Consider the following 24,380-nt stretch of genomic DNA (forward strand, 5'->3'; position numbering starts at 1 on the left):
TGTCTTTGATTTTCAGGTTTTCCAACGTATACATCCATGAGTGAAAGTGCCCTAGGCTCTGTAGCTGAGTTGTTTAGTTGTTTTGGGGAAACACCAGGCAGTTCTATGGAGTGAGTGTCTGCTGGCAATTTTCCTCCCTACCATCTTCGTAAGAACGCTCCCTTTTTTCCACTGCCTGTCCTGCTTTTCTGGTTTGTACAATGTTTTCGGATGTCCCTTTTGACCGGTGGGAAGTGAGACTTCTTTTTAGTGCGTATTTGCATTTCCCGCTTGCTTGGTTGGCCACAAAGCGTGTATGCGTTTTTTCCTCAATATGTTCTGGAAAACTCGCATACGCCCTCATGGCCAACGGCCTCATTGTGGAAGTTCTGCCGATTTTCATGTGCTTTAAAGGCGATTCCAATCTACCTCTTGAAGCCTGTTTCCTGGAATTCTGCCTGGCTTTCAAGTCCTCCTGGTTGCCTTCCCTCAACAGATTTTTGGATGATAGTTGTCCTTAATAACTGCAAGTTTCTGAATTGTTGTGCCCATGAGCTCCACTGGTCAACACAAATTTTTGTGAGCTGGCCGCAAAACCGCAGGATTGCTTCAGGCCCTATCCTGGTTTTGGGGGCGGCAGGCTGAGACTTTGGTTCATTCTTCTTCCTGCCAGGAAAATAGAGTGACAGGTGCCCGTCCAAATGCCTACAGCTTGGCTCTCATTGGTTCCTCCTCTTCCCTTTCATCCTGCACACAAGTTGCAAACTGTGAGAAACAGGCGGTTAAAGGCACTGACTCGCCAAGTGGGGAGATTGAGAGTAATGAGCCTGGAATGTCGAACCCGAGCACCAGGAGAGGAAAATTGAGGAGCGTTTTAGAAATCTTTCCCAATCACACGGTGTCGCATCCTGTGGGTTTACCATGCGTGATTTAACTGTACTAACATTCCCTTAAACGTGCAGAGTAGGGCCCCATGGCATGGGCGGCACGCATTATTGCTTTAAAGGTGTACATTTGCTCACCCAACCTCACCAATCCTCTCAGCCGCAAGTGTCCAGCCTTTTGTCTCATCCAGGTGTGGGTGTACATGGCGTCAATCCAGGTTGCATCAGAGCCCCTGAACGAATTGTGTAAGAATTTCACTGTTTTTGTGATTTGGTTTTGAAATTTATTTTTATAATGGGTTTGAGATGATTTTCACTGCCGTGTTTATGCCAATCTAGGAACACTTGAATCCCTTACGGAGACATATCAGTATATAGGTTTTAAGATTTTTACTAGTCAGATATATTCCTCTGCGCGGGATAGGGGGTGCTGAGTCCAGTTCACTGAGCAAGGAGTAGGTCTTGTCTATTACATAGTTGGCTTATGAAAAGGTACCTGTGTTAATATCAAACTCTGATTTTATGTATCAACCCACCTCACCTTTCCCCTTGAGCAGGCATAGGAGTGTTTTCTGAATGTGAGACTCTGTTCTGATTTCTACTTTAGTTCATGTGTAGCCTTTTTACATTCCCTTCGTAAGTGATATCTTAGGATAAGTTTCTTTTTCTGTGTGACTTATTTCACTTAGAATCATCATACCTATATCCACCCATTATGCTGCTACTGGCCTTATGACATTGATTTCATGGCTGAGTGATATTCCATCGTACAAAGTACCACAACTTTTAAATCTTTTTTTTTGTCTTTTCTGTGATATTTGAGGTGTTCTGAAGTCAAGGTGCTTGTAAACAGTGCAGCCCTTAACTTTGGGGTGGCTGTGTCTTATTGATTTTCAGGTTTCCCAAGGTATACGTCCATGGGTGAAAGTGCCCTAGGCTCTGTAGCTGAGATGTTTAGTTGTTTTTCGGAAACACCATGCACTTCTCCGGAGTGGCTGCTGGCAATTTTCCTCCCTCCCATCTGCATAAGAAGGGTCCCTGTTCTCCTCGGCCTGTCCTGCTTTTCTGGATTTTACAATTTTTTCGGATGTCCGTTTTGACTGGTGGGAAGTGAGACTTCTTTTTAGTGTGTACTTGCATTGCCCGCTTGTTGGTTGTCCTCATAGTGTTTATGTGTTTTTTCCTCAGTATGTTCTGGAAAACACTTAAATGCCCTCTTTGGAAGAGTGCATCATTGTGGAAGCTCTGCCGATTTTCATGTGCTTTAAAGGCAATTCCAATCTACATCTTGAAGTCTGTTTCCTGGAATTCTGCCTGTCTTTCAAGTCCTCCTGTTAGCCTACCCTCAACAGATTTGTGGATGATAGGTGCCATTTATAACTCTGCCAGTTTCTGAATTGTTGTGCTCCGTGAGCTCCATTTGTCAACACACATTTTTGTGAGCTGGCCGAAAACCACAGGATTGCTTCAGGCCCTATTCTGGTTCTGGGGTAGCCGGCTGAGACTTTGGTCAATTCCTCTTCCTGATGGGAAATTAGAGTGACTTGTGCCCGTCCAAATGCCTACAGCTTGGCTCTCATTGGTTCCCCCACTTCCCTTTCATGCTCCGCACAATTTGCAAACTTTGTGAAACAGGAGTTTAACGGCACTGACTCCCCAAGTTGTGAGATTGAGAATAAAGCACCTGGAATGTCAAACCCGAGCACCAGGAGAGGAAAATTGAGGAGTGTTTTACAAACTTTTCCCGATCACAAGGTTTCCCATCCTGTGGGTTTGAATGCATGATTTAATTCTACTAAAATTCCCTTAAACCATGAGAGTTGGGAACCATGGAACGGGTGGCACGCATTATTGCTTTAAAGGTGTACATTTGCTCACCCAACCTCACCAATCCTCTCAGCCCCAAGTGTCCAGCCTTTTGTCTTTTCCAGGTGTGGGTGTGGATGGGGTCAATCCAGGTTGCATCAGAGCCCCTGAATGAATTGTGTAAGAATTTCACTGTTTTAGTGTTTTGTTTTTGAAATTTATTTATATACTGGGTTTGAGATGATTTTCAGTGCCGTGTTTATGCCGCTCTCGGCACACTTGATTTCCTTACGGAGACATATCAGTACGTAGGTTTTAAGATTCTTACTAGTCAGATATATTCCTCTGCGCGGAATAGGGGGTGTTGAGTGCATTTCACTGAGCAAAGTGTAGGTCTTGTCTATTACATATTTGGTTTATGGAACGGTACCTGTGCTAATATGAAACTCTGGTTTTATGCATCACCCCACCTCACCCTTCCCCTTAAGCAGGCATAGGAGTGTTTTCTAGATGTGAGACTCTGTTTTGTTTTCTACTTTAGTTCATGTGTAGCCTTTTTACATTCCCTTCAAAAGTGATATCTTAGGATAAGTTTCTTTTTCTGTGTGACTTATTTCACTTAGAATCATCGTACCTCTATCCACCCATTATGCTGCTACTGGCCTTATGACATTGATTTCATGGCTGAGGGATATTCCATGGTACGAAAGTACCACTACTTCTTTATCCATTTTTGTCTTTCCTGCAATATTTGAGGTGTTCTGAGGTCGAGGTGCTTGTAAACCGTGCAGCCGTTAAATTTGGGGTGGCTGTGTGTCTTTGATTTTCAGGTTTTCCAACGTATACATCCATGAGTGAAAGTGCCCTAGGCTCTGTAGCTGAGTTGTTTAGTTGTTTTGGGGAAACACCAGGCAGTTCTATGGAGTGAGTGTCTGCTGGCAATTTTCCTCCCTACCATCTTCGTAAGAACGCTCCCTTTTCTCCACTGCCTGTCCTGCTTTTCTGGTTTGTACAATGTTTTCGGATGTCCCTTTTGACCGGTGGGAAGTGAGACTTCTTTTTAGTGCGTATTTGCATTTCCCGCTTGCTTGGTTGGCCACAAAGCGTGTATGCGTTTTTTCCTCAATATGTTCTGGAAAACTCGCATACGCCCTCATGGCCAACGGCCTCATTGTGGAAGTTCTGCCGATTTTCATGTGCTTTAAAGGCGATTCCAATCTACCTCTTGAAGCCTGTTTCCTGGAATTCTGCCTGGCTTTCAAGTCCTCCTGGTTGCCTTCCCTCAACAGATTTTTGGATGATAGTTGTCCTTTATAACTGCAAGTTTCTGAATTGTTGTGCCCATGAGCTCCACTGGTCAACACAAATTTTTGTGAGCTGGCCGCAAAACCGCAGGATTGCTTCAGGCCCTATCCTGGTTTTGGGGGTCGCAGGCTGAGACTTTGGTTCATTCTTCTTCCTGCCAGGAAAATAGAGTGACATGTGCCCGTCCAAATGGCTACAGCTTGGCTCTCATTGGTTCCTCCTCTTCCCTTTCATCCTGCACACAAGTTGCAAACTGTGAGAAACAGGCGGTTAAAGGTACTGACTCCCCAAGTGGGGAGATTGAGAGTAATGAGCCTGGAATGTCGAACCCGAGCACCCGGAGTGGAAAATTGAGGAGCGTTTTAGAAATCTTTCCCGATCACACGGTGTCGCATCCTGTGGGTTTCCCATGCGTGATTTAATTGTACTAACATTCCCTTAAACGTGCAGAGTAGGGCCCCATGGCATGGGCGGCACGCATTATTGCTTTAAAGGTGTACATTTGCTCACCCAACCTCACCAATCCTCTCAGCCGCAAGTGTCCAGCCTTTTGTCTCATCCAGGTGTGGCTGTACATGTGGTCAATCCAGGTTGCATCAGAGCCCCTGAACGAATTGTGTAAGAATTTCACTGTTTTTGTGATTTGGTTTTGAAATTTATTTTTATAATGGGTTTGAGATGATTTTCACTGCCGTGTTTATGCCAATCTAGGAACACTTGAATCCCTTATGGAGCCATATCAGTATATAGGTTTTAAGATTTTTACTTGTCAGATATATTCCTCTGCACGGGATAGGGGGTGCTGAGTCCAGTTCACTGAGCAAGGGGTAGGTCTTGTGAATTACATAGTTGGCTTATGAAAAGGTACCTGTGTTAATATCAAACTCTGATTTTATGCATCAACCCACCTCACCTTTCCCCTTGAGCAGGCATAGGAGTGTTTTCTGAATGTGAGACTCTGTTCTGATTTCTACTTTAGTCCATGTGTAGCCTTTTTACATTCCCTTCATAAGTGATATCTTAGGATAAGTTTCTTTTTCTGTGTGACTTATTTCACTTAGAATCATTGTACCTATATCCACCCATTATGCTGCTACTGGCCTTATGACATTGATTTCATGGCTGAGGGATATTCCATCGTACAAAAGTACCACAACTTTTAAATCTTTTTTTTTTGTATTTTCTGCGATATTTGAGGTGTTCTGAAGTCGAGGTGCTTGTAAACAGAGCAGCCCTTAACTTTGGGGTGGCTGTGTCTTGTTGATTTTCAGGTTTCCCAAGGTATACGTCCATGAGTGAAAGTGCCCTAGGCTCTGTAGCTGAGATGTTTAGTTGTTTTTGGGAAACACCATGCACTTCTCCGGAGTGGCTGCTGGCAATTTTCCTCCCTCCCATCTGCATAAGAAGGGTCCCTGTTCTCCTCGGCCTGTCCTGCTTTTCTGGATTTTACAATTTTTTCGGATGTCCGTTTTGACTGGTGGGAAGTGAGACTTCTTTTTAGTGTGTACTTGCATTGCCCGCTTGTTGGTTGTCCACATAGTGTTTATGTGTTTTTTCCTCAGTATGTTCTGGAAAACACTTAAATGCCCTCTTTGGAAGAGTGCATCATTGTGGAAGCTCTGCCGATTTTCATGTGCTTTAAAGGCAATTCCAATCTACATCTTGAAGTCTGTTTCCTGGAATTCTGCCTGTCTTTCAAGTCCTCCTGTTGGCCTACCCTCAACAGATTTGTGGATGATAGGTGCCCTTTATAACTCTGCCAGTTTCTGAATTGTTGTGCTCCATGAGCTCCATTTGTCAACACACATTTTTGTGAGCTGGCCGAAAACCACAGGATTGCTTCAGGCCCTATTCTGGTTCTGGGGCAGCAGGCTGAGACTTTGGTCAATTCCTCTTCCTGATGGGAAATTAGAGTGACTTGTGCCCGTCCAAATGCCTACAGCTTGGCTCTCATTGGTTCCCCCACTTCCCTTTCATGCTCCGCACAATTTGCAAACTTTGTGAAACAGGAGTTTAACGGCACTGACTCCCCAAGTTGTGAGATTGAGAATAAAGCACCTGGAATGTCAAACCCGAGCACCAGGAGAGGAAAATTGAGGAGCGTTTTACAAACTTTTCCCGATCACAAGGTTTCCCATCCTGTGGGTTTGAATGCATGATTTAATTCTACTAAAATTCCCTTAAACCATGAGAGTTGGGAACCATGGAACGGGTGGCACGCATTATTGCTTTAAAGGTGTACATTTGCTCACCCAACCTCACCAATCCTCTCAGCCCCAAGTGTCCAGCCTTTTGTCTTTTCCAGGTGTGGGTGTGGATGGGGTCAATCCAGGTTGCATCAGAGCCCCTGAATGAATTGTGTAAGAATTTCACTGTTTTAGTGTTTTGTTTTTGAAATTTATTTATATACTAGGTTTGAGATGATTTTCACTGCCGTGTTTATGCCGCTCTCGGCACACTTGATTTCCTTACGGAAACATATCAGTACATAGGTTTTAAGATTCTTACTAATCAGATATATTCCTCTGAGCGGAATAGGGGGTGTTGAGTCCATTTCACTGAGCAAAGTGTAGGTCTTGTCTATTACATATTTGGTTTATGGAACGGTACCTGTGCTAATATCAAACTCTGGTTTTATGCATCACCCCACCTCACCTTTCCCCTTAAGCAGGCATAGGAGTGTTTTCTAAATGTGAGACTCTGTTTTGTTTTCTACTTTAGTTCATGTGTAGCCTTTTTACATTCCCTTCATAAGTGATATCTTAGGACAAGTTTCTTTTTCTGTGTGACTTATTTCACGTCGAATCATCGTACCTATATCCACCCATTATGCTGCTACTGGCCTTATGACATTGATTTCATGGCTGAGGGATATTCCATGGTACGAAAGTACCACTACTTCTTTATCCATTTTTGTCTTTCCTGCAATATTTGAGGTGTTCTGAGGTCGAGGTGCTTGTAAACCGTGCAGCCGTTAAATTTGGGGTGGCTGTGTGTCTTTGATTTTCAGGTTTTCCAACGTATACATCCATGAGTGAAAGTGCCCTAGGCTCTGTAGCTGAGTTGTTTAGTTGTTTTGGGGAAACACCAGGCAGTTCTATGGAGTGAGTGTCTGCTGGCAATTTTCCTCCCTACCATCTTCGTAAGAACGCTCCCTTTTCTCCACTGCCTGTCCTGCTTTTCTGGTTTGTACAATGTTTTCGGATGTCCCTTTTGACCGGTGGGAAGTGAGACTTCTTTTTAGTGCGTATTTGCATTTCCCGCTTGCTTGGTTGGCCACAAAGCGTGTATGCGTTTTTTCCTCAATATGTTCTGGAAAACTCGCATACGCCCTCATGGCCAACGGCCTCATTGTGGAAGTTCTGCCGATTTTCATGTGCTTTAAAGGCGATTCCAATCTACCTCTTGAAGCCTGTTTCCTGGAATTCTGCCTGGCTTTCAAGTCCTCCTGGTTTCCTTCCCTCAACAGATTTTTGGATGATAGTTGTCCTTTATAACTGCAAGTTTCTGAATTGTTGTGCCCATGAGCTCCACTTGTCAACACAAATTTTTGTGAGCTGGCCGCAAAACCGCAGGATTGCTTCAGGCTCTATCCTGGTTTTGGGGGCGGCAGGCTGAGACTTTGGTTCATTCTTCTTCCTGCCAGGAAAATAGAGTGACAGGTGCCCGTCCAAATGCCTACAGCTTGGCTCTCATTGGTTCCTCCTCTTCCCTTTCATCCTGCACACAAGTTGCAAACTGTGAGAAACAGGCGGTTAAAGGCACTGACTCGCCAAGTGGGGAGATTGAGAGTAATGAGCCTGGAATGTCGAACCCGAGCACCAGGAGAGGAAAATTGAGGAGCGTTTTAGAAATCTTTCCCGATCACACGGTGTCGCATCCTGTGGGTTTCCCATGCGTGATTTAACTGTACTAACATTCCCTTAAACGTGCAGAGTAGGGCCCCATGGCATGGGCGGCACGCATTATTGCTTTAAAGGTGTACATTTGCTCACCCAACCTCACCAATCCTCTCAGCCGCAAGTGTCCAGCCTTTTGTCTCATCCAGGTGTGGGTGTAGATGGGGTCAATCCAGGTTGCATCAGAGCCCCTGAACGAATTGTGTAAGAATTTCACTGTTTTTGTGATTTGGTTTTGAAATTTATTTTTATAATGGGTTTGAGATGATTTTCACTGCCGTGTTTATGCCAATCTAGGAACACTTGAATCCCTTACGGAGACATATCAGTATATAGGTTTTAAGATTTTTTACTAGTCAGATATATTCCTCTGCGCGGGATAGGGGGTGCTGAGTCCAGTTCACTGAGCAAGGAGTAGGTCTTGTCTATTACATAGTTGGCTTATGAAAAGGTACCTGTGTTAATATCAAACTCTGATTTTATGTATCAACCCACCTCACCTTTCCCCTTGAGCAGGCATAGGAGTGTTTTCTGAATGTGAGACTCTGTTCTGATTTCTACTTTAGTTCATGTGTAGCCTTTTTACATTCCCTTCATAAGTGATATCTTAGGATAAGTTTCTTTTTCTGTGTGACTTATTTCACTTAGAATCATCATACCTATATCCACCCATTATGCTGCTACTGGCCTTATGACATTGATTTCATGGCTGAGTGATATTCCATCGTACAAAGTACCACAACTTTTAAATCTTTTTTTTTTGTCTTTTCTGCGATATTTGAGGTGTTCTGAAGTCAAGGTGCTTGTAAACAGTGCAGACCTTAACTTTGGGGTGGCTGTGTCTTATTGATTTTCAGGTTTCCCAAGGTATACGTCCATGGGTGAAAGTGCCCTAGGCTCTGTAGCTGAGATGTTTAGTTGTTTTTCGGAAACACCATGCACTTCTCCGGAGTGGCTGCTGGCAATTTTCCTCCCTCCCATCTGCATAAGAAGGGTCCCTGTTCTCCTCGGCCTGTCCTGCTTTTCTGGATTTTACAATTTTTTCGGATGTCCGTTTTGACTGGTGGGAAGTGAGACTTCTTTTTAGTGTGTACTTGCATTGCCCGCTTGTTGGTTGTCCACATAGTGTTTATGTGTTTTTTCCTCAGTATGTTCTGGAAAACACTTAAATGCCCTCTTTGGAAGAGTGCATCATTGTGGAAGCTCTGCCGATTTTCATGTGCTTTAAAGGCAATTCCAATCTACATCTTGAAGTCTGTTTCCTGGAATTCTGCCTGTCTTTCAAGTCCTCCTGTTAGCCTACCCTCAACAGATTTGTGGATGATAGGTGCCCTTTATAACTCTGCCAGTTTCTGAATTGTTGTGCTCCGTGAGCTCCATTTGTCAACACACATTTTTGTGAGCTGGCCGAAAACCACAGGATTGCTTCAGGCCCTATTCTGGTTCTGGGGCAGCAGGCTGAGACTTTGGTCAATTCCTCTTCCTGATGGGAAATTAGAGTGACTTGTGCCCGTCCAAATGCCTACAGCTTGGCTCTCATTGGTTCCCCCACTTCCCTTTCATGCTCCGCACAATTTGCAAACTTTGTGAAACAGGAGTTTAACGGCACTGACTCCCCAAGTTGTGAGATTGAGAATAAAGCACCTGGAATGTCAAACCCGAGCACCAGGAGAGGAAAAGTGAGGAGTGTTTTACAAACTTTTCCCGATCACAAGGTTTCCCATCCTGTGGGTTTGAATGCATGATTTAATTCTACTAAAATTCCCTTAAACCATGAGAGTTGGGAACCATGGAACGGGTGGCACGCATTATTGCTTTAAAGGTGTACATTTGCTCACCCAACCTCACCAATCCTCTCAGCCCCAAGTGTCCAGCCTTTTGTCTTTTCCAGGTGTGGGTGTGGATGGGGTCAATCCAGGTTGCATCAGAGCCCCTGAATGAATTGTGTAAGAATTTCACTGTTTTAGTGTTTTGTTTTTGAAATTTATTTATATACTGGGTTTGAGATGATTTTCAGTGCCGTGTTTATGCCGCTCTCGGCACACTTGATTTCCTTACGGAGACATATCAGTACGTAGGTTTTAAGATTCTTACTAGTCAGATATATTCCTCTGCGCGGAATAGGGGGTGTTGAGTCCATTTCACTGAGCAAAGTGTAGGTCTTGTCTATTACATATTTGGTTTATGGAACGGTACCTGTGCTAATATCAAACTCTGGTTTTATGCATCACCCCACCTCACCCTTCCCCTTAAGCAGGCATAGGAGTGTTTTCTAGATGTGAGACTCTGTTTTGTTTTCTACTTTAGTTCATGTGTAGCCTTTTTACATTCCCTTCAAAAGTGATATCTTAGGATAAGTTTCTTTTTCTGTGTGACTTATTTCACTTAGAATCATCGTACCTCTATCCACCCATTATGCTGCTACTGGCCTTATGACATTGATTTCATGGCTGAGGGATATTCCATGGTACGAAAGTACCACTACTTCTTTATCCATTTTTGTCTTTCCTGCAATATTTGAGGTGTTCTGAGGTCGAGGTGCTTGTAAACCGTGCAGCCGTTAAATTTGGGGTGGCTGTGTGTCTTTGATTTTCAGGTTTTCCAACGTATACATCCATGAGTGAAAGTGCCCTAGGCTCTGTAGCTGAGTTGATTAGTTGTTTTTGGGAAAAACCAGGCAGTTCTCTGGAGTGAGTGTCTGCTGGCAATTTTCCTCCCTACCATCTTTGTAAGAACGCTCCCTTTTCTCCACTGCCTGTCCTGCTTTTCTGGTTTGTACAATGTTTTCGGATGTCCCTTTTGACCGGTGGGAAGTGAGACTTCTTTTTAGTGCGTATTTGCATTTCCCGCTTGCTTGGTTGGCCACAAAGCGTGTATGCGTTTTTTCCTCAATATGTTCTGGAAAACTCGCATACGCCCTCATGGCCAACGGCCTCATTGTGGAAGTTCTGCCGATTTTCATGTGCTTTAAAGGCGATTCCAATCTACCTCTTGAAGCCTGTTTCCTGGAATTCTGCCTGGCTTTCAAGTCCTCCTGGTTGCCTTCCCTCAACAGATTTTTGGATGATAGTTGTCCTTTATAACTGCAAGTTTCTGAATTGTTGTGCCCATGAGCTCCACTTGTCAACACAAATTTTTGTGAGCTGGCCGCAAAACCGCAGGATTGCTTCAGGCCCTATCCTGGTTTTGGGGGCGGCAGGCTGAGACTTTGGTTCATTCTTCTTCCTGCCAGGAAAATAGAGTGACAGGTGCCCGTCCAAATGCCTACAGCTTGGCTCTCATTGGTTCCTCCTCTTCCCTTTCATCCTGCACACAAGTTGCAAACTGTGAGAAACAGGCGGTTAAAGGCACTGACTCGCCAAGTTGGGAGATTGAGAGTAATGAGCCTGGAATGTCGAACCCGAGCACCAGGAGAGGAAAATTGAGGAGCGTTTTAGAAATCTTTCCCGATCACACGGTGTCGCATCCTGTGGGTTTCCCATGCGTGATTTAACTGTACTAACATTCCCTTAAACGTGCAGAGTAGGGCCCCATGGCATGGGCGGCACACATTATTGCTTTAAAGGTGTACATTTGCTCACCCAACCTCACCAATCCTCTCAGCCGCAAGTGTCCAGCCTTTTGTCTCATCCAGGTGTGGGTGTACATGGGGTCAATCCAGGTTGCATCAGAGCCCCTGAACGAATTGTGTAAGAATTTCACTGTTTTTGTGATTTGGTTTTGAAATTTATTTTTATAATGGGTTTGAGATGATTTTCACTGCCGTGTTTATGCCAATCTAGGAACACTTGAATCCCTTACGGAGACATATCAGTATATATGTTTTAAGATTTTTACTAGTCAGATATATTCCTCTGCGCGGGATAGGGGGTGCTGAGTCCAGTTCACTGAGCAAGGGGTAGGTCTTGTCTATTACATAGTTGGCTTATGAAAAGGTACCTGTGTTAATATCAAACTCTGATTTTATGCATCAACCCACCTCACCTTTCCCCTTGAGCAGGCATAGGAGTGTTTTCAGATTGTGAGACTCTGTTCTGATTTCTACTTTAGTCCATGTGTAGCCTTTTTACATTCCCTTCATAAGTGATATCTTAGGATAAGTTTCTTTTTCTGTGTGACTTATTTCACTTAGAATCATTGTACCTATATCCACCCATTATGCTGCTACTGGCCTTATGACATTGATTTCATGGCTGAGTGATATTCCATCGTACAAAAGTACCACAACTTTTAAATCTTTTTTTTTTGTATTTTCTGCGATATTTGAGGTGTTCTGAAGTCGAGGTGCTTGTAAACAGAGCAGCCCTTAACTTTGGGGTGGCTGTGTCTTGTTGATTTTCAGGTTTCCCAAGGTATACGTCCATGAGTGAAAGTGCCCTAGGCTCTGTAGCTGAGATGTTTAGTTGTTTTTGGGAAACACCATGCACTTCTCCGGAGTGGCTGCTGGCAATTTTCCTCCCTCCCATCTGAATAAGAAGGGTCCCTGTTCTCCTCGGCCTGTCCTGCTTTTCTGGATTTTACAATTTTTTCGGATGTCCGTTTTGACTGGTGGGAAGTGAGACTTCTTTTTAGTGTGTACTTGCATTGCCCGCTTGTTGGTTGTCCACATAGTGTTTATGTGTTTTTTCCTCAGTATGTTCTGGAAAACACTTAAATGCCCTCTTTGGAAGAGTGCATCATTGTGGAAGCTCTGCCGATTTTCATGTGCTTTAAAGGCAATTCCAATCTACATCTTGAAGTCTGTTTCCTGGAATTCTGCCTGTCTTTCAAGTCCTCCTGTTAGCCTACCCTCAACAGATTTGTGGATGATAGGTGCCCTTTATAACTCTGCCAGTTTCTGAATTGTTGTGCTCCGTGAGCTCCATTTGTCAACACACATTTTTGTGAGCTGGCCGAAAACCGCAGGATTGCTTCAGGCCCTATTCTGGTTCTGGGGCGGCAGGCTGAGACTTTGGTCAATTCCTCTTCCTGATGGGAAATTAGAGTGACTTGTGCCCGTCCAAATGCCTACAGCTTGGCTCTCATTGGTTCCCCCACTTCCCTTTCATGCTCCGCACAATTTGCAAACTTTGTGAAACAGGAGTTTAACGGCACTGACTCCCCAAGTTGTGAGATTGAGAATAAAGCACCTGGAATGTCAAACCCGAGCACCAGGAGAGGAAAATTGAGGAGCGTTTTACAAACTTTTCCCGATCACAAGGTTTCCCATCCTGTGGGTTTGAATGCATGATTTAATTCTACTAAAATTCCCTTAAACCATGAGAGTTGGGAACCATGGAACGGGTGGCACGCATTATTGCTTTAAAGGTGTACATTTGCTCACCCAACCTCACCAATCCTCTCAGCCCCAAGTGTCCAGCCTTTTGTCTTTTCCAGGTGTGGGTGTGGATGGGGTCAATCCAGGTTGCATCAGAGCTCCTGAATGAATTGTGTAAGAATTTCACTGTTTTAGTGTTTTGTTTTTGAAATTTATTTATATACTGGGTTTGAGGTAATTTTCAGCACCGTGTTTATGCCGCTCTCGGCACACTTCATTTCCTTACGGAGACATATCAGTACATAGGTTTTAAGATTCTTAATAATCAGATATATTCCTCGGAGCGGAATAGTGGGTGTTGAGTCCATTTCACTGAGCAAAGTGTAGGTCTTGTCTATTACATATTTGGTTTATGGAACGGTACCTGTGCTAATATCAAACTCTGGTTTTATGCATCACCCCACCTCACCCTTCCCCTTAAGCAGGCATAGGAGTGTTTTCTAAATGTGAGACTCTGTTTTGTTTTCTACTTTAGTTCATGTGTAGCCTTTTTACATTCCCTTCATAAGTGATATCTTAGGACAAGTTTCTTTTTCTGTGTGACTTATTTCACTTAGAATCATCGTACCTATATCCACCCATTATGCTGCTACTGGCCTTATGACATTGATTTCATGGCTGAGGGATATTCCATGGTACGAAAGTACCACTACTTCTTTATCCATTTTTGTCTTTCCTGCAATATTTGAGGTGTTCTGAGGTCGAGGTGCTTGTAAACCGTGCAGCCGTTAAATTTGGGGTGGCTGTGTGTCTTTGAGTTTCAGGTTTTCCAACGTATACATCCATGAGTGAAAGTGCCCTAGGCTCTGTAGCTGAGTTGTTTAGTTGTTTTGGGGAAACACCAGGCAGTTCTATGGAGTGAGTGTCTGCTGGCAATTTTCCTCCCTACCATCTTCGTAAGAACGCTCCCTTTTCTCCACTGCCTGTCCTGCTTTTCTGGTTTGTACAATATTTTCGGATGTCCCTTTTGACCGGTGGGAAGTGAGACTTCTTTTTAGTGCGTATTTGCATTTCCCGCTTGCTTGGTTGGCCACAAAGCGTGTATGCGTTTTTTCCTCAATATGTTATGGAAAACTCGCATACGCCCTCATGGCCAACGGCCTCATTGTGGAAGTTCTGCCGATTTTCATGTGCTTTAAAGGCGATTCCAATCTACCTCTTGAAGCCTGTTTCCTGGAATTCTGCCTGGCTTTCAAGTCCTCCTGGTTGCCTTCCCTCAACAGATTTTTGGATGATAGTTGTCCTTTATAACTGCAAGTTTCTGAATTGTTGTGCCCATGAGCTCCACTGGTCAACACAATTTTTTGTGAGCTGGCCGCAAAACCGCAGGATTGCTTCAGGCCCTATCCTGGTTTTGGGGGCGGCAGGCTGAGACTTTGGTTCATTCTTCTTCCTGCCAGGAAAATAGAGTGACATGTGCCCGTCCAAATGCCTACAGCTTGGCTCTCATTGGTTCCTCCTCTTCCCTTTCATCCTGCACACAAGTTGCAAACTGTGAGAAACAGGCGGTTAAAGGTACTGACTCCCCAAGTGGGGAGATTGAGAGTAATGAGCCTGGAATGTCGAACCCGAGCACCCGGAGAGGAAAATTGAGGAGCGTTTTAGAAATCTTTCCCGATCACACGGTGTCGCATCCTGTGGGTTTCCCATGCGTGATTTAATTGTACTAACATTCCCTTAAACGTGCAGAGTAGGGCCCCATGGCATGGGCGGCACGCATTATTGCTTTAAAGGTGTACATTTGCTCACCCAACCTCACCAATCCTCTCAGCCGCAAGTGTCCAGCCTTTTGTCTCATCCAGGTGTGGCTGTACATGCGGTCAATCCAGGTTGCATCAGAGCCCCTGAACGAATTGTGTAAGAATTTCACTGTTTTTGTGATTTGGTTTTGAAATTTATTTTTATAATGGGTTTGAGATGATTTTCACTGCCGTGTTTATGCCAATCTAGGAACACTTGAATCCCTTATGGAGCCATATCAGTATATAGGTTTTAAGATTTTTACTTGTCAGATATATTCCTCTGCACGGGATAGGGGGTGCTGAGTCCAGTTCACTGAGCAAGGGGTAGGTCTTGTGTATTACATAGTTGGCTTATGAAAAGGTACCTGTGTTAATATCAAACTCTGATTTTATGCATCAACCCACCTCACCTTTCCCCTTGAGCAGGCATAGGAGTGTTTTCAGATTGTGAGACTCTGTTCTGATTTCTACTTTAGTCCATGTGTAGCCTTTTTACATTCCCTTCATAAGTGATATCTTAGGATAAGTTTCTTTTTCTGTGTGACTTATTTCACTTAGAATCATTGTACCTATATCCACCCATTATGCTGCTACTGGCCTTATGACATTGATTTCATGGCTGAGGGATATTCCATCGTACAAAAGTACCACAACTTTTAAATCTTTTTTTTTTTTTGTATTTTCTGCGATATTTGAGGTGTTCTGAAGTCGAGGTGCTTGTAAACAGAGCAGCCCTTAACTTTGGGGTGGCTGTGTCTTGTTGATTTTCAGGTTTCCCAAGGTATACGTCCATGAGTGAAAGTGCCCTAGGCTCTGTAGCTGAGATGTTTAGTTGTTTTTGGGAAACACCATGCACTTCTCCGGAGTGGCTGCTGGCAATTTTCCTCCCTCCCATCTGCATAAGAAGGGTCCCTGTTCTCCTCGGCCTGTCCTGCTTTTCTGGATTTTACAATTTTTTCGGATGTCCGTTTTGACTGGTGGGAAGTGAGACTTCTTTTTAGTGTGTACTTGCATTGCCCGCTTGTTGGTTGTCCACATAGTGTTTATGTGTTTTTTCCTCAGTATGTTCTGGAAAACACTTAAATGCCCTCTTTGGAAGAGTGCATCATTGTGGAAGCTCTGCCGATTTTCATGTGCTTTAAAGGCAATTCCAATCTACATCTTGAAGTCTGTTTCCTGGAATTCTGCCTGTCTTTCAAATCCTCCTGTTAGCCTACCCTCAACAGATTTGTGGATGATAGGTGCCCTTTATAACTCTGCCAGTTTCTGAATTGTTGTGCTCCGTGAGCTCCATTTGTCAACACACATTTTTGTGAGCTGGCCGAAAACCACAGGATTGCTTCAGGCCCTATTCTGGTTCTGGGGCAGCAGGCTGAGACTTTGGTCAATTCCTCTTCCTGATGGGAAATTAGAGTGACTTGTGCCCGTCCAAATGCCTACAGCTTGGCTCTCATTGGTTCCCCCACTTCCCTTTCATGCTCCGCACAATTTGCAAACTTTGTGAAACAGGAGTTTAACGGCACTGACTCCCCAAGTTGTGAGATTGAGAATAAAGCACCTGGAATGTCAAACCCGAGCACCAGGAGAGGAAAATTGAGGAGCGTTTTACAAACTTTTCCCGATCACAAGGTTTCCCATCCTGTGGGTTTGAATGCATGATTTAATTCTACTAAAATTCCCTTAAACCATGAGAGTTGGGAACCATGGAACGGGTGGCACGCATTATTGCTTTAAAGGTGTACATTTGCTCACCCAACCTCACCAATCCTCTCAGCCCCAAGTGTCCAGCCTTTTGTCTTTTCCAGGTGTGGGTGTGGATGGGGTCAATCCAGGTTGCATCAGAGCCCCTGAATGAATTGTGTAAGAATTTCACTGTTTTAGTGTTTTGTTTTTGAAATTTATTTATATACTAGGTTTGAGATGATTTTCACTGCCGTGTTTATGCCGCTCTCGGCACACTTGATTTCCTTACGGAAACATATCAGTACATAGGTTTTAAGATTCTTACTAATCAGATATATTCCTCTGAGCGGAATAGGGGGTGTTGAGTCCATTTCACTGAGCAAAGTGTAGGTCTTGTCTATTACATATTTGGTTTATGGAACGGTACCTGTGCTAATATCAAACTCTGGTTTTATGCATCACCCCACCTCACCCTTCCCCTTAAGCAGGCATAGGAGTGTTTTCTAAATGTGAGACTCTGTTTTGTTTTCTACTTTAGTTCATGTGTAGCCTTTTTACATTCCCTTCATAAGTGATATCTTAGGACAAGTTTCTTTTTCTGTGTGACTTATTTCACGTCGAATCATCGTACCTATATCCACCCATTATGCTGCTACTGGCCTTATGACATTGATTTCATGGCTGAGGGATATTCCATGGTACGAAAGTACCACTACTTCTTTATCCATTTTTGTCTTTCCTGCAATATTTGAGGTGTTCTGAGGTCGAGGTGCTTGTAAACCGTGCAGCCGTTAAATTTGGGGTGGCTGTGTGTCTTTGATTTTCAGGTTTTCCAACGTATACATCCATGAGTGAAAGTGCCCTAGGCTCTGTAGCTGAGTTGTTTAGTTGTTTTGGGGAAACACCAGGCAGTTCTATGGAGTGAGTGTCTGCTGGCAATTTTCCTCCCTACCATCTTCGTAAGAACGCTCCCTTTTTTCCACTGCCTGTCCTGCTTTTCTGGTTTGTACAATGTTTTCGGATGTCCCTTTTGACCGGTGGGAAGTGAGACTTCTTTTTAGTGCGTATTTGCATTTCCCGCTTGCTTGGTTGGCCACAAAGCGTGTATGCGTTTTTTCCTCAATATGTTCTGGAAAACTCGCATACGCCCTCATGGCCAACGGCCTCATTGTGGAAGTTCTGCCGATTTTCATGTGCTTTAAAGGCGATTCCAATCTACCTCTTGAAGCCTGTTTCCTGGAATTCTGCCTGGCTTTCAAGTCCTCCTGGTTGCCTTCCCTCAACAGATTTTTGGATGATAGTTGTCCTTAATAACTGCAAGTTTCTGAATTGTTGTGCCCATGAGCTCCACTGGTCAACACAAATTTTTGTGAGCTGGCCGCAAAACCGCAGGATTGCTTCAGGCCCTATCCTGGTTTTGGGGGCGGCAGGCTGAGACTTTGGTTCATTCTTCTTCCTGCCAGGAAAATAGAGTGACAGGTGCCCGTCCAAATGCCTACAGCTTGGCTCTCATTGGTTCCTCCTCTTCCCTTTCATCCTGCACACAAGTTGCAAACTGTGAGAAACAGGCGGTTAAAGGCACTGACTCGCCAAGTGGGGAGATTGAGAGTAATGAGCCTGGAATGTCGAACCCGAGCACCAGGAGAGGAAAATTGAGGAGCGTTTTAGAAATCTTTCCCAATCACACGGTGTCGCATCCTGTGGGTTTACCATGCGTGATTTAACTGTACTAACATTCCCTTAAACGTGCAGAGTAGGGCCCCATGGCATGGGCGGCACGCATTATTGCTTTAAAGGTGTACATTTGCTCACCCAACCTCACCAATCCTCTCAGCCGCAAGTGTCCAGCCTTTTGTCTCATCCAGGTGTGGGTGTACATGGCGTCAATCCAGGTTGCATCAGAGCCCCTGAACGAATTGTGTAAGAATTTCACTGTTTTTGTGATTTGGTTTTGAAATTTATTTTTATAATGGGTTTGAGATGATTTTCACTGCCGTGTTTATGCCAATCTAGGAACACTTGAATCCCTTACGGAGACATATCAGTATATAGGTTTTAAGATTTTTACTAGTCAGATATATTCCTCTGCGCGGGATAGGGGGTGCTGAGTCCAGTTCACTGAGCAAGGAGTAGGTCTTGTCTATTACATAGTTGGCTTATGAAAAGGTACCTGTGTTAATATCAAACTCTGATTTTATGTATCAACCCACCTCACCTTTCCCCTTGAGCAGGCATAGGAGTGTTTTCTGAATGTGAGACTCTGTTCTGATTTCTACTTTAGTTCATGTGTAGCCTTTTTACATTCCCTTCGTAAGTGATATCTTAGGATAAGTTTCTTTTTCTGTGTGACTTATTTCACTTAGAATCATCATACCTATATCCACCCATTATGCTGCTACTGGCCTTATGACATTGATTTCATGGCTGAGTGATATTCCATCGTACAAAGTACCACAACTTTTAAATCTTTTTTTTTGTCTTTTCTGTGATATTTGAGGTGTTCTGAAGTCAAGGTGCTTGTAAACAGTGCAGCCCTTAACTTTGGGGTGGCTGTGTCTTATTGATTTTCAGGTTTCCCAAGGTATACGTCCATGGGTGAAAGTGCCCTAGGCTCTGTAGCTGAGATGTTTAGTTGTTTTTCGGAAACACCATGCACTTCTCCGGAGTGGCTGCTGGCAATTTTCCTCCCTCCCATCTGCATAAGAAGGGTCCCTGTTCTCCTCGGCCTGTCCTGCTTTTCTGGATTTTACAATTTTTTCGGATGTCCGTTTTGACTGGTGGGAAGTGAGACTTCTTTTTAGTGTGTACTTGCATTGCCCGCTTGTTGGTTGTCCACATAGTGTTTATGTGTTTTTTCCTCAGTATGTTCTGGAAAACACTTAAATGCCCTCTTTGGAAGAGTGCATCATTGTGGAAGCTCTGCCGATTTTCATGTGCTTTAAAGGCAATTCCAATCTACATCTTGAAGTCTGTTTCCTGGAATTCTGCCTGTCTTTCAAGTCCTCCTGTTAGCCTACCCTCAACAGATTTGTGGATGATAGGTGCCATTTATAACTCTGCCAGTTTCTGAATTGTTGTGCTCCGTGAGCTCCATTTGTCAACACACATTTTTGTGAGCTGGCCGAAAACCACAGGATTGCTTCAGGCCCTATTCTGGTTCTGGGGTAGCCGGCTGAGACTTTGGTCAATTCCTCTTCCTGATGGGAAATTAGAGTGACTTGTGCCCGTCCAAATGCCTACAGCTTGGCTCTCATTGGTTCCCCCACTTCCCTTTCATGCTCCGCACAATTTGCAAACTTTGTGAAACAGGAGTTTAACGGCACTGACTCCCCAAGTTGTGAGATTGAGAATAAAGCACCTGGAATGTCAAACCCGAGCACCAGGAGAGGAAAATTGAGGAGTGTTTTACAAACTTTTCCCGATCACAAGGTTTCCCATCCTGTGGGTTTGAATGCATGATTTAATTCTACTAAAATTCCCTTAAACCATGAGAGTTGGGAACCATGGAACGGGTGGCACGCATTATTGCTTTAAAGGTGTACATTTGCTCACCCAACCTCACCAATCCTCTCAGCCCCAAGTGTCCAGCCTTTTGTCTTTTCCAGGTGTGGGTGTGGATGGGGTCAATCCAGGTTGCATCAGAGCCCCTGAATGAATTGTGTAAGAATTTCACTGTTTTAGTGTTTTGTTTTTGAAATTTATTTATATACTGGGTTTGAGATGATTTTCAGTGCCGTGTTTATGCCGCTCTCGGCACACTTGATTTCCTTACGGAGACATATCAGTACGTAGGTTTTAAGATTCTTACTAGTCAGATATATTCCTCTGCGCGGAATAGGGGGTGTTGAGTGCATTTCACTGAGCAAAGTGTAGGTCTTGTCTATTACATATTTGGTTTATGGAACGGTACCTGTGCTAATATGAAACTCTGGTTTTATGCATCACCCCACCTCACCCTTCCCCTTAAGCAGGCATAGGAGTGTTTTCTAGATGTGAGACTCTGTTTTGTTTTCTACTTTAGTTCATGTGTAGCCTTTTTACATTCCCTTCAAAAGTGATATCTTAGGATAAGTTTCTTTTTCTGTGTGACTTATTTCACTTAGAATCATCGTACCTCTATCCACCCATTATGCTGCTACTGGCCTTATGACATTGATTTCATGGCTGAGGGATATTCCATGGTACGAAAGTACCACTACTTCTTTATCCATTTTTGTCTTTCCTGCAATATTTGAGGTGTTCTGAGGTCGAGGTGCTTGTAAACCGTGCAGCCGTTAAATTTGGGGTGGCTGTGTGTCTTTGATTTTCAGGTTTTCCAACGTATACATCCATGAGTGAAAGTGCCCTAGGCTCTGTAGCTGAGTTGTTTAGTTGTTTTGGGGAAACACCAGGCAGTTCTATGGAGTGAGTGTCTGCTGGCAATTTTCCTCCCTACCATCTTCGTAAGAACGCTCCCTTTTCTCCACTGCCTGTCCTGCTTTTCTGGTTTGTACAATGTTTTCGGATGTCCCTTTTGACCGGTGGGAAGTGAGACTTCTTTTTAGTGCGTATTTGCATTTCCCGCTTGCTTGGTTGGCCACAAAGCGTGTATGCGTTTTTTCCTCAATATGTTCTGGAAAACTCGCATACGCCCTCATGGCCAACGGCCTCATTGTGGAAGTTCTGCCGATTTTCATGTGCTTTAAAGGCGATTCCAATCTACCTCTTGAAGCCTGTTTCCTGGAATTCTGCCTGGCTTTCAAGTCCTCCTGGTTGCCTTCCCTCAACAGATTTTTGGATGATAGTTGTCCTTTATAACTGCAAGTTTCTGAATTGTTGTGCCCATGAGCTCCACTGGTCAACACAAATTTTTGTGAGCTGGCCGCAAAACCGCAGGATTGCTTCAGGCCCTATCCTGGTTTTGGGGGTCGCAGGCTGAGACTTTGGTTCATTCTTCTTCCTGCCAGGAAAATAGAGTGACATGTGCCCGTCCAAATGGCTACAGCTTGGCTCTCATTGGTTCCTCCTCTTCCCTTTCATCCTGCACACAAGTTGCAAACTGTGAGAAACAGGCGGTTAAAGGTACTGACTCCCCAAGTGGGGAGATTGAGAGTAATGAGCCTGGAATGTCGAACCCGAGCACCCGGAGTGGAAAATTGAGGAGCGTTTTAGAAATCTTTCCCGATCACACGGTGTCGCATCCTGTGGGTTTCCCATGCGTGATTTAATTGTACTAACATTCCCTTAAACGTGCAGAGTAGGGCCCCATGGCATGGGCGGCACGCATTATTGCTTTAAAGGTGTACATTTGCTCACCCAACCTCACCAATCCTCTCAGCCGCAAGTGTCCAGCCTTTTGTCTCATCCAGGTGTGGCTGTACATGTGGTCAATCCAGGTTGCATCAGAGCCCCTGAACGAATTGTGTAAGAATTTCACTGTTTTTGTGATTTGGTTTTGAAATTTATTTTTATAATGGGTTTGAGATGATTTTCACTGCCGTGTTTATGCCAATCTAGGAACACTTGAATCCCTTATGGAGCCATATCAGTATATAGGTTTTAAGATTTTTACTTGTCAGATATATTCCTCTGCACGGGATAGGGGGTGCTGAGTCCAGTTCACTGAGCAAGGGGTAGGTCTTGTGAATTACATAGTTGGCTTATGAAAAGGTACCTGTGTTAATATCAAACTCTGATTTTATGCATCAACCCACCTCACCTTTCCCCTTGAGCAGGCATAGGAGTGTTTTCTGAATGTGAGACTCTGTTCTGATTTCTACTTTAGTCCATGTGTAGCCTTTTTACATTCCCTTCATAAGTGATATCTTAGGATAAGTTTCTTTTTCTGTGTGACTTATTTCACTTAGAATCATTGTACCTATATCCACCCATTATGCTGCTACTGGCCTTATGACATTGATTTCATGGCTGAGGGATATTCCATCGTACAAAAGTACCACAACTTTTAAATCTTTTTTTTTTGTATTTTCTGCGATATTTGAGGTGTTCTGAAGTCGAGGTGCTTGTAAACAGAGCAGCCCTTAACTTTGGGGTGGCTGTGTCTTGTTGATTTTCAGGTTTCCCAAGGTATACGTCCATGAGTGAAAGTGCCCTAGGCTCTGTAGCTGAGATGTTTAGTTGTTTTTGGGAAACACCATGCACTTCTCCGGAGTGGCTGCTGGCAATTTTCCTCCCTCCCATCTGCATAAGAAGGGTCCCTGTTCTCCTCGGCCTGTCCTGCTTTTCTGGATTTTACAATTTTTTCGGATGTCCGTTTTGACTGGTGGGAAGTGAGACTTCTTTTTAGTGTGTACTTGCATTGCCCGCTTGTTGGTTGTCCACATAGTGTTTATGTGTTTTTTCCTCAGTATGTTCTGGAAAACACTTAAATGCCCTCTTTGGAAGAGTGCATCATTGTGGAAGCTCTGCCGATTTTCATGTGCTTTAAAGGCAATTCCAATCTACATCTTGAAGTCTGTTTCCTGGAATTCTGCCTGTCTTTCAAGTCCTCCTGTTGGCCTACCCTCAACAGATTTGTGGATGATAGGTGCCCTTTATAACTCTGCCAGTTTCTGAATTGTTGTGCTCCATGAGCTCCATTTGTCAACACACATTTTTGTGAGCTGGCCGAAAACCACAGGATTGCTTCAGGCCCTATTCTGGTTCTGGGGCAGCAGGCTGAGACTTTGGTCAATTCCTCTTCCTGATGGGAAATTAGAGTGACTTGTGCCCGTCCAAATGCCTACAGCTTGGCTCTCATTGGTTCCCCCACTTCCCTTTCATGCTCCGCACAATTTGCAAACTTTGTGAAACAGGAGTTTAACGGCACTGACTCCCCAAGTTGTGAGATTGAGAATAAAGCACCTGGAATGTCAAACCCGAGCACCAGGAGAGGAAAATTGAGGAGCGTTTTACAAACTTTTCCCGATCACAAGGTTTCCCATCCTGTGGGTTTGAATGCATGATTTAATTCTACTAAAATTCCCTTAAACCATGAGAGTTGGGAACCATGGAACGGGTGGCACGCATTATTGCTTTAAAGGTGTACATTTGCTCACCCAACCTCACCAATCCTCTCAGCCCCAAGTGTCCAGCCTTTTGTCTTTTCCAGGTGTGGGTGTGGATGGGGTCAATCCAGGTTGCATCAGAGCCCCTGAATGAATTGTGTAAGAATTTCACTGTTTTAGTGTTTTGTTTTTGAAATTTATTTATATACTAGGTTTGAGATGATTTTCACTGCCGTGTTTATGCCGCTCTCGGCACACTTGATTTCCTTACGGAAACATATCAGTACATAGGTTTTAAGATTCTTACTAATCAGATATATTCCTCTGAGCGGAATAGGGGGTGTTGAGTCCATTTCACTGAGCAAAGTGTAGGTCTTGTCTATTACATATTTGGTTTATGGAACGGTACCTGTGCTAATATCAAACTCTGGTTTTATGCATCACCCCACCTCACCTTTCCCCTTAAGCAGGCATAGGAGTGTTTTCTAAATGTGAGACTCTGTTTTGTTTTCTACTTTAGTTCATGTGTAGCCTTTTTACATTCCCTTCATAAGTGATATCTTAGGACAAGTTTCTTTTTCTGTGTGACTTATTTCACGTCGAATCATCGTACCTATATCCACCCATTATGCTGCTACTGGCCTTATGACATTGATTTCATGGCTGAGGGATATTCCATGGTACGAAAGTACCACTACTTCTTTATCCATTTTTGTCTTTCCTGCAATATTTGAGGTGTTCTGAGGTCGAGGTGCTTGTAAACCGTGCAGCCGTTAAAT

Source organism: Mesoplodon densirostris, chromosome 3 (assembly GCF_025265405.1).
Source record: "Mesoplodon densirostris isolate mMesDen1 chromosome 3, mMesDen1 primary haplotype, whole genome shotgun sequence".
Classification (NCBI taxonomy): domain Eukaryota; kingdom Metazoa; phylum Chordata; class Mammalia; order Artiodactyla; family Ziphiidae; genus Mesoplodon; species Mesoplodon densirostris.